We start from the raw sequence: 12,123 nt of genomic DNA, 5'->3' as shown, positions 1-12,123 counted from the left end.
AACAAGGTTGTTTACCCCTGGAAGTGATCAATGGCTCCTGCAGACCCCAGCTCAGCAAAGACATCCCACAGCAGGAAACCACTTAAGCATGTGCTTTGCTGTAAGCAAAGATGGAAGGGAGCAGTTGTGCTCCATGAACAGCAATGGAGAGGTGCTGATGGGTTTTTTTAGTTCATTTTTATCTCTGAGGGGTTTATTAGACTTCCACCTACTTCCAGCTGTATCATAGCCTGCACCCACAGAGGAGTTCATTGCTCACAGCAGCCAGGAAGAGCACCTTGTCCCCCTGGACCTGGTTCTCAGAGCTGTCACCCAGCACTGCTGCCTTAGGATTAGACCCTGGTGTTATTTTTGCTGTAGAACTGATTCTGGTAAGCTGCACCCCTGGCTTAGTGCTGGGTGGTCTGACCTGCTGGGAGCCCCCTTCAAAGCTGTGCACACTCCCCGTGCTCTGGCACACCTCAGAGCACATCCACAGGGCTCAGTGGCTCTCCCAGCCAGCTGAAAACCTGCTCCAGCTCCTGAGATGACTGGGATTTGGGGGATAGCACTAGTGCTGCCCTGTGCCTGAGCTGGCCACTGTCAGCCCTGGAGTGGCTGATCCTGCTGGCTCTGATGAGGGGGTTCTGGCTGGAGTGGGACCAGAGCTCATGGGCTCACCCCACTGCCATGGCAGGGAAGGAGCTCAGCCCCTTCAGACCTGAGCTCTGCTGTGCCCCTGGGCACCACCAGCAGATACAAAGCTGTGTGGATGGGCAGTGTTGCTCTTAAGAAAGGCACTGGGGTGCTGTGCAGGAGACCTGTCTTTTGTTCGTGGCTCCCAGCCGGTCTCCTGGGGTACTAGGACAAAACCCCTTTTTATTTCTTTGTACCTCAGCTTGCTATCTGTCAAATGACATTGGTTTCTTTTGTAAAACCCAAGGCTGAAGAGTGATATTCCTATTTACTGCTGTATGAAATTCACCATTGTTACCTTATTCAATGTCATTTTTTCCATGATTTAAAAAATACCCTTAGTGGTTGCATTTATTTTCTTCAAACCTTTAGAGCTGTGAAGCCTTTTCAGTTTTTTTGACAGCTATTTAAATCCAGCTTTTTTCAGTTGCTGGTATAAACTTCCAAAGCAGAATAATGTTGGCACACTAAGTTAAATAGTTATTGGATGCTCAATATCTTTGCACTTGCAAGTTCTCCAACAGAACTCCTCTAAACTCCAAAATGAGTTTTTCTCGGTCCATTTATGACTAATCACATTAATCCTCTTCTGTGGGTCTGATGTTGATAATGCAGCATTTCTGTTCTCTTTGTGAGACACAGATTGTCAGAGCAGCAGAGAATGGAATGGATAATAATGCTCCCAAGCATTCAGCCCCCCGCTGTACCTCTGCCAACAGAAATTCCAGGGTTGTCACAATTTGCATGGACTGCGAGGTTTGCAGTGTTGAAAGGATTGGGAAATCCTTCAGCAAAAGCAGAAACAGCTTTTCCCAAGCATTTCTTGCCTTGCCTGGTGCCTGGACACAGCTGTCCAGCAGCATTCAGCAGACAGGAGTGGCCAGGGCTGGCTCCAGGCTCCTCTGCAGGCAAAACCAAAGGAGAGGTGAGACCATAGCAGGGTTTCCTGGGCACAGAAAGGGAAGAAATGCTGTGAGCAGGGAGCAGAAGACATAAGAAGAAGAAGACTGAGTGTTATGGGGAGCTGCTGTAACAGTTCTTTTATTCCTGGTACAGCTCAGAGCTGGTCTTTGCAGCTTTCATAGCTGAGAATTTGCAAAGCAGGGACTGAATTTCATTTCTGATTGAAAATAATATTCCACCTGCACTAGGTGCTTCCCCAGATGGGAAGAACCAGACAGGGCATTTTCCTGCTCAAACCCCAGTTCATTTATCTACCTGCACGTGAGCCTCACTCTCAGCAGGCGTTAAAGCTTTGCTGGGTCAGAGCTAATGTAAAGCTCTAAGTGCTTTCCAACAAGAAGGGAACAGAATTGTTTAGTCCAGACACTCATTAGCACTGCCACCATTTGTCAAGAACATCTTGCAGCTCTCTCTGCTCCATGGTTTGCTCTGTGCATGTTTGATATTCATGTTTCCACAGACGTCCTTTGTCCTGTGGTCAAACCTCTCCCAAGGCTCAGGGCCTTGGCTGTGGGCAGCTGATTCTTTGGGTTGCCTTCTCCTATCAGGACATGAAGATGTATGCCTGATCCAGTCAAGTACTAATCAAGGCTTGAATGACTCCCAGTATCCCTCCTGTTCATTTTGAGTTGGGAATATATCAACCACAGAGCAAAACAGTGTTCCTCAGCAGTGTGTCACAATGATTGGTTGTATGGGTGTCACAGTTCTGCAAGAAATACAGTAAGTTCCGTCCTGTTGTCAGGAGTGCTGCCTCATGGGGAGGCATTTGTAACTAAAACTGTTGCTCATTTGCAGAATCTGTAAGAAGAATGAAACCTTGACTGGAAATACGCTGGAAAGCTGTCATAATAAATTTGACATAATATGCATGACATGGATGGATAGATCATCGTTTGCCAGGCCTGGCAAATAAAACTGGTGTCGTGGAGTCAGAATTACAGGGGGAGAGAAACATTGTTCTACAAGGCATGTTCCAGAGAGGAACCAAATCTGAAACAGCTATATATTTTATTTGTGCTTAAATTGAATAATAAAAAAGGCTTGCTCAGGAATCTTACTGTGCCTGGGAACACACATTGCTTTTCTTGTTCATGTGAACTTCTAAGAAAGTTTCTTACTCAGAAATAGAAGCACCTGCATTCTTTTTAATGTTACTAAAAGATATTTAAGAAGCTGGAGTAAGATACCTAAGAAAGAAAGCAGAGAATCAGCAGTGCATTGTCGTACCAGGGAGAGATTTAGGACAAGTATTTTAAATTTCACTTGAGAAGTCTTGCTCCCATTCTTGGTGCTCTTGAAAATTTCCTGGATGTCTCTGGCAAATTCTTCATTCTCTTTGGCCTGTGTTTTCAAAAGTCATCTCCAGGTTTGGTGTTTGTATTTCCAGCTTCTGGAGGACCTGTGCGAAATACATAAACTGTAAGCAGCAGTTCCACTTTGGAGTTTTGTACCCTACCTTTTATCTGTCTGCGTCTTTCAAACCAGGATTATGTCTTATTATGTGCACATGTAATTTGTAGCCCAAACCAAATCTGAAGAGTTGGATGATATATAGCATTTACAAGTATACACACTCTCACAAAAATACTGCAGTAAAATGGGTAAAAGGCATGAATTTGAATAGCTGGGAATTGCAGCTTGCAAAAAACAGACTAGAATTATGAACTTTATAGTAGAAAATAGCTATTTCCTGCTCTGGAGATTTTAGCAAAATAAATGGAATGCAGTACCACTTCTGGCACATACAGGACTTGATTTTGAAGTGGGCTGTGGTATTTACAATTTGCTTTAAGAAGCAGCTGTGGGTCCATCCCAGCCCCATCCATGACTTCCAGCTGTGAGATTTAGGGCAGCAGTTTTCCAAAGTTCTTAAGTGAACCAGGCTTCAAAGACAAATTTAAACAGTCTGTGTATTTCCTGGGAACAATTGCATCTCACAAGGGTAAGATGGGCTTTCAGCAGGCAGCTCTACGTGAACAGGGACAGCTGGAGGACAGAAAGTATTCTTCCCAGAGGAAGTACAGAAGGTATTCTTCCCTGAGGAAGGGCAGATTAATTTGGGCCCCAACAGTAAGAGATGCAAAATCTAAGCAAGCATGGAAATTGCCCTCATTAAACAGCAAAGCAATTTGCTGAGAACAAACTGCAGCTGATGACATTCGGGGAGAGGTGAGGTCACTCTTGGAGTGTTGAAAGAAGGAAAAGACTTATGGAAATGCTCAGACTCACTCTCTTTTCCCCCCTGGTGCTGGTAAGGAGCCATCAGTGCTGCCCAGCCCAGACAGAAGATCATTAATATTCCTGACTTGTGGCCCTGTGCTGCTTTGACACCAAGGAAAATGAATCAGTAAAAGAAAAGCTTGGTTTTTTCCTGTTGATTTCCACATTAGGGAACACGGTGTGAAAAGCTGTTTTTTTTTACCTTGGAGCAAAATTCTGTGGAAATGTCCAAATGTTCAGACTGTGTGTGCTCCCCTGCTCTGTGACAGGTGTCCACTCAGCTGGGTCAGGGTGGGCAGTGTGAACTCAGAGCTCCTGGCCTTCCTCACCCTCATCCCAAGGGATGAGATCACTTTTCCTGCCACAGAAGGGTCTAGGGGTGATTGTTGGGCTACCAACAAGGAATTGAGCCTGCCCTGGGAGCAGGGACTGTGACAGGAGGCAGCTGGGGACCCAGCAGGGCAAAGTCAGCAGTGTGGGGCTGGGAGGTTGAGTGAGCCACGTTGCTCAGGACATCCCCAAGGCTGCTCTCCCAGCTGCAGAGCTGCCAGCACGGTTGGTCAGGCTCCCTGGAGGGCTCTCCTGGGAGCAGGGTGAGGTGCTGAGGTGGCAGCCAGCCCTGCAGGGACAGCAGGGGCTGAGGATCTGCTGGCTGTCCAGGAGGATGGGGTCCTGCAGGCAGGAGAGAGCTGGGGACCCTTCCCTCCCCCCTGGAGATATGGTGATAGTTTTGGGATTCTGGGGGCTGTCAGCTCTGCCTTGAGTGTTTGGGAGAATGGTGCTGTCACAGGGCACACAGGGAAGGTGTGAGCAGACAAATAGCATGATGGAATTAGGTAGGTCTAGTTTCCACTTCCACACTGTGTCCAGAGTGTTTCCTCAGCCCCGGGGACAGGGAAATGGAGCCCTTGATGTGTGTCTGTCTCTGCCAGGGGAGAGACTGAGCCTTCAGCACACAGGCACCCAGTGCTTTCATGTTATTAATGCCCTGTCTCACCTCGAGTTTAATTATACTCATGGTGCAGCTCAGGACTCAGCTGGGGGAAATCACACCTTTGGAAGGGGATGCAGTCAGGAGTGGGGCTCTGCAGGGTGTGAGGGGCAGGCAAAGCTCTGCAGGATCCACCCCTCACAGCCTCCTTCCTTGTTTGTTTGAGGAAAAAGGATCTGTGTTGGCCATCAGCACCTGCCCAGACCCCAGACACCTGCCTGACAGAAGAAGGCTGACAGGAGAAGTGGATTTACAGCTTTGGAAGGTTTCATGCTGCAGGTCTCTCTCCTTACAAACCAAATTTTTGGTCTTACCAAGGGGACCAGGAAGCAGCCCATTCAGTAACTGTTTGGGAAGCCAGAAGACAGCTCCCCTTGTGCTTGGATAAAGGTCACCATCTCACCCACCAGCACGGCAGACACAGGCTCAGTGACCATGGAAAACTGGGAGAGATAAATGTTTTTGCACTCTCACCAACAAGCTGTCTGTGTGGAGATGAAGGTCACCTTGCAACAACTCAGACCAATTATCTGAAGGAGGTTAGATCTCTGTCCTCTGCCTTTATATTATTCTCATAAACTGCATTTTTGGCATCACTTAGAAGCCAGGAACATATCAAACCCGCATATGTCAAGTGCAATTGACATCAAATACCTTTCATCGAGCCCCAAGCCTCTTGGCGTCTTTTGAGCTCTGCACCCAGGAAAGTGGCTTGTCAGAGATGATTTTTCCAACTGAGGAAGCAAGTAGCATAATGAGACAGTGTAGCTTCAGCAGACACCTTCCAACAAGTTTCCCAACTGCTCAGAAACCAAAACATGAGCCTGAATAGTAATTAGCCCATGAAGAAAGCTGGGGATACAAGGAATGTATCAACTGTATTAGCAATGCATTTGTGGCCCCTCATTACCATTCTCCAGAAGCATTTCTGTCTGCGTTTCCCATTTTCAACAGCCAAGATCTTAGAATTATAGAACAGAAACACAAACCAAAAGTCCAACTGTGTCAAGTGGCACGAGCATGATCAGTGCAGGAAATTACCCAGACGTGCCAGGTGCTGTGCAGATGTGCTCAGCACTCAGGAAAGCCCTCGAGCTGCTCACAGATCTGTTGCTTCTGGGCTTCAGGAGGTATTTGATCTCCATTCAGGATGCCACCTTTCCCAGGCTGGGGCAGCACATGTGGTTAGAGAGAAATGCCCACCAGTTTGTGCACAACATGGATTTGCTCACGAGTAACTTTGTTGGGTTATTTTACATTTCTTCTCCAGAGCAATAGAGGGTGAGCAGCGACCTGGGAACATGAAGCCACCAAATACAAAAATACTGGCAAAGGTGCCAAGGACCTGGTAACGAGGAGCCTTTTCTGATGTCAGCTCTGGTTCCCCAGGTGATGGAACTGCTCTGCTGTACTGAGTTTTGAAGGGTTGCCTGTTACAAAATCTGAACTCAAGAGAGGCAGTTTGAAGAGTTGGATGCTGCTGTAAGGGACTCTCTGGGCCAACTGAATTAAGTCACCCTTGCTCTGGATAGTCATAGGTCTCACAACACCTGAACAACATAGATTACAGGTATTTTCCTTTTTTTCCTTTTATTTCCCAGCCCCCTTTTATTTTTCCTCTGAATTCACATAGTTTCAATATTCCACACTTTAGTTTTATTGCTTCTCTTCTTGTATTCTTAGATAAAGTATCAGGGGAAGAGTATCTTTCTTTCATGGTCATTTTTGAGGTTCTTTATATGGATTTATTTTCTTATTTAAGCCATGACTCAATTCCCCAAGAAGGAAAAAATACTTTCAGGACTCATCTTCTGTATATGATGTTATGAGAAATCAATCATTGCATTATCTTCTCTAATTATCTATTATCTTTATTAGCTTTTATTTTCCAAGATAAAAAATATGTATATTCATAAAAGCTCTTAGTAATGCTGGAAGATAAAGTTGGGAAAGTGAATGAGAATTGACACAATTTTCTGGACATTTTTTCCCCAGTCATTTGTGAAAATATTCATTTATATGAGTCTTCAGAAGAACTTGACTTGGAAGAGTTTTCTGTAAGGGGCAAATATCAGAAAAAATTGTATTAATTTTTAGTAATGGCACACTGGAAGCTGGGCTTCCCCAGAAAAAGTAGATTTAGTAATTAGCAGAGAAATTTGTGGATAGATTGCCTTTGAAACTGCCCAAGCCTTAGGCAAAGTCCAAAATGGCTCTGGCCTGCTCCCACCTTGCAGATGCACACAGAAACACCTTTTTCATCAGCTAACACAGAAACCCTGACTTTCCCCTGCTGCTGTGACCTGTTCATTCATCAAGCCACTAGAAGACACTTTGCCCTTGCCTTTCCCCAGCCATCAAAGGTTCTTTCTTCTCTGCTCTCCTCAAAGCCTAAAACCAGAAAGAAATTATGCATTCTCCCTAATTAATGTGGTGGTTTTTACAGAAATAATTTACATCTCCATGTCCTTCACCGCTGTGAGGTTTCTGTGCTCATTAGGTTGCTCTTTTCCTGTTGGAAATGTTTGGCTGCTGGTTCCAGTGGTGGCCAGCACTGTGCTGTGGAGTCCCAAGGGTGAGATGCTGAATTTCTAGAACTGGTGGAGTCTGGGTTTCTTCTGGGAGGAAAGGAATGGGTTGGCAAAAATCCCAGCCCTGATGCATGTCCAGGGTCACCCAGCACCTCAAACACCACCAGCAATGACTGGGGTGCCTCCCAAGTCCCTGCTGATTATTTAAAAGATTGCTTTTGTATAAAAATAACTTGTAAGATCTGACTCAAGCTGAGAGCTGCTAATAAGATGCCAAAGGAGCAATAGATTAACAGTCTAACACAGAAGTTGTCCCTACTTCATGCTGTTAGCACTGATTCATCAAGGATTGAGGTGGTAGAGCTGTAGGTCCTTTTCAGATGTGCTCAAAGCCCTTTTTCCCAGGGGATGAGAGGTGTGTCCCCTGCCCTGATACAAAATCTACAGTAAAAACCACACATTTCCTGCATCAGCCATTAAATGATCAGCGCTGTTTAAGCAACAGTTGCGTTCTGAAATTCTCCTTCAAGGACTTGTTGGATCAGTTATGTTAAAATTGCAGAGCAATAGTGTCTGTAATAGACTTGTGCTGGGAGAGTAACTTGCCCTACTAAATGTATTCATAGAAAGCTACAGCTGTAGGTTTTGCTTTTATACAGGTCAAGCAGGGGGAATCACTGCTGAATCAATGTACCTAACTCCTCCAACGCCCAAATTTACAAAGAATACATTCCTTCTAAAATTTCTATCTGCTTTTTCTTGATTCAGTCTCACCAGAGCAAATTCACATAAGGTGAGCCTCTAAAGGGACTGATTTTCTGCTCCCCTTGACTGCACAAGATATTCAAAAATTAATGAAAAAGTGACACTCGTCTGGCTTCCAGGGCATCACATTTATGTCTGCATAAATTCTCCCAGGTCAGCTCAAAACCAGTTCAGGGTTAAAATCTCATCTAGTCACCTAGATTAAAAACTAATTTCTCTAAAGTATATCCTATATTAGAGCCTTTTCATGCAAATAAATAGCCAAGGGCCTCATTCTCTCCTTCTCTATTAGTTGTGCATGTCATGAATTTGAACAGAACATTTTGTCCTGTACTCTAATTACATGCATTATAAAGAAAAATCTATTCCTTGCATACATATTATTAGGAGCAGTTCGGAGGCACCATTCCATCAGGGTGGCCGTCATGGTGGCTCATCCTGATATTGACACTTTAATCATTTTGTTTCATAGGAGATTAAAAGTCATGTGATGGCTGCTCCTCTGTGGAGCAGCCAGCGAAGCCAATTGGAGTCAATCTGTGCCTAAATGCCTTTTCTGCTCTGAAAACAGACTTGCAGTTTACAAAATATATTAGGTAATTATCATTGGCTATGAAAGAATGATAAAAAAAATTACTGGCCTGATGGCAGAGTAAATAGGGCTACTGTTAAAAAAAATAAAATAAAATAATGCTCTTGTTGCTCACAGCTGTGCTGCAGCACATGAGGACTAACTTAGTTCTTTCCTAATGTATTCATGTGCATGATCATTAGCAGCTTCAATTCCCTTCACTTTATCTCACTGGAGGAGGATGGAGCAATTGATACACCAGACAGCCACCTAACAACTATTGCAATTAAAGTTGCCTTTTATCAAAGGAAAGCATCACCTCCTTGAAAAGATGCTGAGAATTTCAATAAACATAGCAAAATATTAGACCTCTACCCTTTATTTGGGTTTACAACAGCCTGAATTAACTTGCTGAGCCAAGATGTGATTTAGCCTCTGTCTTTCAAGATGCAGCTTGGGAATAAAGAGTGTTAAGCTCTATCCATTTTTGGCTTCTCAGTGTGAGACACGATACAAGGGGTTTTTAGAGAACTGGATCATGTTCTCCAAAGATCAGTCCCCTCCAAACCATCACATGTGGGGCACCATAGATCTCCTGTTGCCTGAAAAAATGTTGATTAGAATGAAATCCCAATGGATCCTTCACCTCCCGAAGGACAGGATTGTATGTAGCATCTGAAATTCAGTGTGAAGGTAGCTCCAGGGTGAATGTGAATAACTGAACCTGCAGAAGGTGATATGGGAGGGCTGCCAGTGTCTGTGATATACAACCTGTCTGTCTACATAGCTGTTGATTGAATTTATTTTTAGTCTGGGACAGCACAAGAACCTGGTTACTTTATTTTTATTTTTTTTTTAAATCACTCAATTTAGTCTTTTTCTCTAGTATGTTTCAGACATGATAAATACCCTGTATCTTCCAATGATGACCTTAAAAGTTGAGCAAGATCAATAACTGTCCACCAAGAAATTTGTAACTTGACTCCCTTGAGTGCTTTTCCTTCGATGGAGCATCTTGAAAAGTGTAAACTAGTGTTCAGTAACTGCCTTGTTACCGTGAGAGTGTTGTATTTGAGGCCACAGATTAAGAAAAAAAAAAACCCCAAACCAATAATTGATAAAATATCTTGTCTCTGGCTGAAATTCCTCTTGGAATGGATAAAACATAAATATTTTTACCTTAAATTCCTCTTGGTGCGGTGCCAAGGTACATTTCAGAACAGAAAGGGGAATCAGAAGTGTTGAAGATTTTCACTGTGAGGGTTCATGGGGTTTTTTTGTCGTGCAGTGTCAGGTATGGATGATCCAGGGAGGCTCCTGTCCCTGTGTGTCAGCACTTGTTGTCTCTCTGAAGCCATGCTTAGCAAAGCCCACAGGAGCTGGGGAGAAGGTTTTATTGCACACTGAATGTCTTCCTGCTGGAAGAAATATTCTGCCTGCAGCTCCCAAGTATTAACCTTTCACTTGGCTAAATCAGCCAGAATTGCCTCTGTGCTGTCAATGTTTGCACACAGGAGCAGTAATTATGAGAGCAGGATCATTCCTTCTCTCTAGCAGAGTGCAGTCCTTGAGTAAATGAATTGTGATTGGGAAACAATTGGATGGTGGAGATGTTTCTAAGGAGAGCACCTTATTGGCATTATTTTCAAACTAACAGGACACATCCTTGCAGTGCAAACATTGCTTTCTTTTGCAAATGTGAAAGAGTTATTACTTACTGCTCGGTGAGAGGACAGACCTGCCACTGAGATAATGGCAACTTAGTGTTTTATTGTGAATCTTTCCACACAGACTCGCTGATGTTTATGATAGCAATTGCATAGACAACCCATTCTTCATTTCCAGTATAACTAAATTACAAGTGACAGCAATATAAAGCATGATATTTAATTGCCTCAATGAACATTGACTTCCTTGAGCACGTATTATGCACTCCCTGGCTGGCACTCTCGAGGGGTATGTGTCATTCTGAGGAGCTGCGTTTTGGGGTTCCCAGCTTGAGTCACTGGCAAGAGCCCTGACCTTCTGGAAATGCCTGTCCTGAAAGACTGGGTAAATGCTTTAAAATGAAGTCTTTTGTGGAAGGATTTGGATGCTTTCTCTATTCCCATCTCCCAGGCTGTCTGTACTTGGTGAAACCTTGGCAGGCACCAGCAAAGGGGAGCAGGCGGCGTCCCTCAAGCAGGTTTGTGAGAGCTGTTCTCCTGCTCACTGCTGCACATCCTGGTGGTGAATCCCAGGGTAGCCTGCGAATTGGGAATGTGGGGAAAGCAAAACAAAGCAAAACCAGCTAGAGGAGATGAGGAACTCTGTTGTAGGAGGTTTACAGGAGCAAATCAGCCAAGCATCTGCCACTGATTCTGTGAGAGGGTCAGAGGTTCCCTTCCCAGAGCCATTGATTTGGGCTCTGTGGAAGACCACACTGCTCCTTCAAGGATTCCCTTCTCTGAGAGCAATTCCAAGTAGCCAAAAGCACGTATAAGTGCTAAGAAATACATTTGGAAGTTTAGAAATACATTTGACCTTCTTAACCTGGAGGTCTGGGGATGCCTCTGACAATAATAATCTGCCTGTCATATCTGCAATCAGTGCAGCCAACTCCATTTTACAAATACCTCTGTAAGTCAATAAATCAGACATATCTCTTATTCATCCCAGACCCTTTAAGTCCTTCTGCAAGGAGAAATTCTCAGTATTTGGGAGCCCAAAGCATAATAAAGCCTTCAGCTGTTTTCTTTATGAACTGGAAATTACTGGAGCTATAACTTTTAAGAGAGCACTGAATTAGCTGATGTCCTAAATTATTTAAAATAATATAAAGTGTAGTGCCAGTAATTATTTTCAAATTTAAAATGACACTTTTAGAGAATGTGTTGATGATGTCTTATGTTCAGGCTGTGCATGGCATGTACCTAACACTGAGCAGTTTTAAAATTTTCAGTGGGTTCACTAAATGAATTCTAGTGTGTGTTTCTCTCTAACTATACCTGATACAAATATCTGATGTCTGTTAATCTATATCAGATAAAAACAGAAAAAAATATCTTGATTGGAAAATATTCCTATGCCAGCTTGTCCACCAAGACCTCATTAACTCTGGATACATGGTAGCCCATTTTGGCAGGTGGATATATAAGATGATTTTATTTCAAGAGTACAGAGTTCTGCAAACGTCCTCTAAGATTTGTCTGCCCTAGAGACTGAGTTAGTTTTTGATTGATTTCTAGAATTCCTGAGTTAAAGATGCTTTAAACTGATAAACCCAGTTTGTACAAACACTTGAGATCCTATTAGACACAGATGTAAAACACAAATAGTTTTAGGCTGACTGATTTGGTTTTATTGTTCACAGATTTCTACATGGAAGGGATTTGTCCTCTGCTGCATATGTGCTTGTTTCAGAG

Source organism: Poecile atricapillus, chromosome 9 (assembly GCF_030490865.1).
Source record: "Poecile atricapillus isolate bPoeAtr1 chromosome 9, bPoeAtr1.hap1, whole genome shotgun sequence".
NCBI classification, from domain to species: domain Eukaryota; kingdom Metazoa; phylum Chordata; class Aves; order Passeriformes; family Paridae; genus Poecile; species Poecile atricapillus.
This window is presented reverse-complemented; position numbering follows the sequence as displayed.